This window comes from Arachis ipaensis, chromosome B03 (genome assembly GCF_000816755.2).
Source record: "Arachis ipaensis cultivar K30076 chromosome B03, Araip1.1, whole genome shotgun sequence".
Taxonomy (NCBI): Eukaryota; Viridiplantae; Streptophyta; class Magnoliopsida; order Fabales; family Fabaceae; genus Arachis; species Arachis ipaensis.
This window is the reverse complement of record NC_029787.2, coordinates 133803980-133807531: the sequence shown is the minus strand read 5'-3', so window position 1 is coordinate 133807531 and position 3552 is coordinate 133803980.

Here is a 3552-nt window from a genome sequence, read left to right as displayed (position 1 = left end):
TAAATTAAAGCAATAAAAATAAATAAGAGATTTTATGTAATTAAATTAAAAGCCTTAATCCGGAGAAGATTAATCGGAAGTTCTATCCTTGTTGGATTTCTCAAGATTAACAGTAATAGGTTGTTGTTTCTACTTGGTTATCCTTTACTAAATAAAGGAAAATTAAGTTGGGAGCCAACTTCTGTTCACAAGTCCTAATCCTCTCCCTTGGGAAGGATTAGCATAGTGACTAGAGTGCTAGCCAACAACTTTCAATTACCAATTAATTCTTGAGTATTCCAACTCAAGGGTCTCCAAATAATAATCAACTCCAAAATCAAGTTGGAAGTCTACTAAATTAATATGAATGCCATTTTCATAAATCATAAAAGAAGTAAAAAGGGGACATGGTAATTAAAATTTAATTGGAAATAATTAAACAAATAATAGATTTAAATGGAAAAATATTATGGAATAAATGCAGAATATAAGAATCTTAAATTAAAAGAACATTGAACCTAGAAATTAAGAAGAAGAAATCCTAATCCTAAAACCTAAGAGAGAGGAGAGAGCCTCTTTCTCTCTAAGCTACATCTAAAAACCTAAAATTATGTATATGAAAGTTGTATGAATCATTGAATGAATGGATTTCCCCACATTATAGCCTCTAATCTGTGTTTTCTAGGCCGAAAACTGGGTCGAAAATAGCCCAGAAATCGCTGGAGAAGAAATCTGCCACGCTGGTTTTTCGTCACTGCAACGCATCCGCGTGGAGCACGCGTTCACGTCGCCTATCTGTACGGCCACTATGGCAAATTATATATCAAATCGAAGCCCTGGACGTTAGCTTTCCAATGCAATTAGAACCGCCTCATTTGGACCTCTGCAGCTGAAGTTATGACCATTTTAGTGCGAGAGGGTCAGGCTGACAACTTTGTAGTTCCTTCAACTTCTTGTATTCCTTCCACTTTTGCATGCTTCCTTTCCATCCTCTAAGCCATTCCTGCCCTGTAATCTCTGAAAATACTTAACACACATATCAAGACATTGAATGGTATAAAGGAGAATTAATATTTGGTAATTTAAAGGCTCAGGAAACATGTTTTCAATCATAGCACAAGATTAGGAAGGAAAATATAAAATATGCGATTAGTATGAATAAGTGTGCAAAGACGTGATAAAAACCACTCAATTGAGCACAAGATAAACCATAAAATAGTAGTTTATCACGTACGCGTCAGTCACGCGTACGCGTCGATGGTCTTCTTCGCGTGTCACGCATACACGTCAGGTACGTGCACGCGTCCCCATGCAAATTTGCTTTTCGCGCGTACGCGCATGCAAATTTGCTTTTTGTGCGCACGCGTTAGGTACGCGCGCCCGTTGTTCCTCGCTGGTCAGCTCCTTAGTTTCTTATATTCCTTCTATTTTTTGCAAGCTTTCTTTCCATCCTCTAAGCCATTCCTGCCCTATAAAGCCTGAAAACACTTAACACACAGATCACGATATCGAATGGTATAAAAGGACATTAAAAATACACAATTTAAAGGCGTAGGAAGCAAGTTTTCAATCATAGCACATAATTAGTAAGGAAAATGTAAAACATGCGAATTGTATGAATAAGTGTGTAAAGGCTTGATAAAAACCACTCAAATTAGCCCAAGATAAACTATAAAATAGTAGTTTATCAATTATATAACAAAATTAAGATAAAGATTTATTAACATTATTTACAAATTAGTTATTTATATATTAAATATTTATTTTTTCAATCCTATTTAATTTGAAACAAATTTAAAAATTTATATTCAAAACACTCTTTTCTTTATACATAATTCTAATAGATAAAAAATTATTTTTTTAATCTTATATTAAACATCTTTAATTATTTTTAATTTTATTATTATTTTAAAATGATTAATTTTTATTTTGATTATATCATCTCATCATATTAATTTTATTATACATCTTATCATTTTCTCTTATAATTATGTTGCCTTGTTTCATTCTCCTTTCTTGTTTTCTTCTTTTATTAACCCCAACCACAACCAATTACCACCGTATCATTATCGCAACTCTCATTTTTGTTTATCACTTTGATCCATACATATCTATTGTATTAACTTTTGAGTTGTTAAAAATTTATTAAAAGAATTATTTTTTTATTTGATTTATTAAAGTCATATTTTATCATTTTAAGCAAAAATTTAAGATATAAGGCAGAAAATAGATTAGATAAGTAAATTAAAGAAAAAAAATATAAGTGGATGTTATGCGTGTAAAAGTAGTAACTACTGCAAAATCGTCCAAAATTTGCAATTGAAGGCAATGGAAGATGATTGAGGCGAGGGTATTGAAGAAAAGAGAAGAATAATAGCAAGAAAAATACAAAAAAGTAGAAACCAAACTAATATAAAATTAAACAATAAATCATGAAGATGGTGAGAAATGTGAAAATATTGATATTTATTTTTGTCCATTTTTTGATTTATTTGTAATTTGCAGACTGTCTGTATTTTTTTGGAGATATGTTATTATAATTATAGGAGTAACAAAACGATTTTTATTTTAATGGGATGTTATTGGATTTTTCAAAACAAATTTTATGATTATTTTGTCTTTATAATTTGCTTTATGAAATGGTTTGTTATAAGGTTAATATAGTCCAAAAAAATTGGACACTAAAGTCATAGTCAACCTTTTGTATTGACTTTATATATTGTTATAGATAACAATCAAGATAAAAATTTATAAATATTTATAAATTTATTTATTTTTTCAATCTTATTTAATTTAAAGTAGATATAAAAATTTATATTTAAATCACTCTTTCTCTCGCATAATTTTAATAGCTAAAAAAATTTTATTTTTTATAATTTTATATTCAATATTTTAAATTATCTTTAGTTTTATTATTCTTTTAGAATTTTTAATTTTTATTTTTATTATTCTTTTTTTTACCATTATTTATCTACATATGCCTCACTACTACTCTTATGTTGGCTTGTTCTCTCTTCTTTCTTCGGTCTTGGAAAAGTATTATCTTTCTATCTTCTCTCTAATCACAATTAGTTACCACCGTGCATGTCTTAGTTCATAATTATTACACTCAAAAGTGAATACTACTTTAAAAATAAAGTTAAAAAAAAAAAAGTCTTATAACTCTTATGTGAATCATCTACCTACACTTCTATAAATGTAACGAAAAAGTAAATTTAACTTTTTCTATTATGAGTTTTTTTTTTATTATCTAATGCATACAAAATCACATATTTTTATTTATGATAAAAGTTAAAAATTAAAATTAAATGACATTAACACTTTTTTGTTTAATAAAATTAAAATAAAGCATAAAAATAATATAAGGATAAAAATTAAATAAATAGATAGCTCTAGAGAAGAATAATGTTAAATTTTATGTCATTATGTATGAGAACAATGATTTATTTTATTATATTTATTTTTGTACCAAATAACAAAAAAGTTAAATTTTATGTCCGTTTTTTATTACTTATTTTACTTATCTATAATGGTTTAAATTAGACTTTATAGTTATTAAGTCATGTTTCCTTC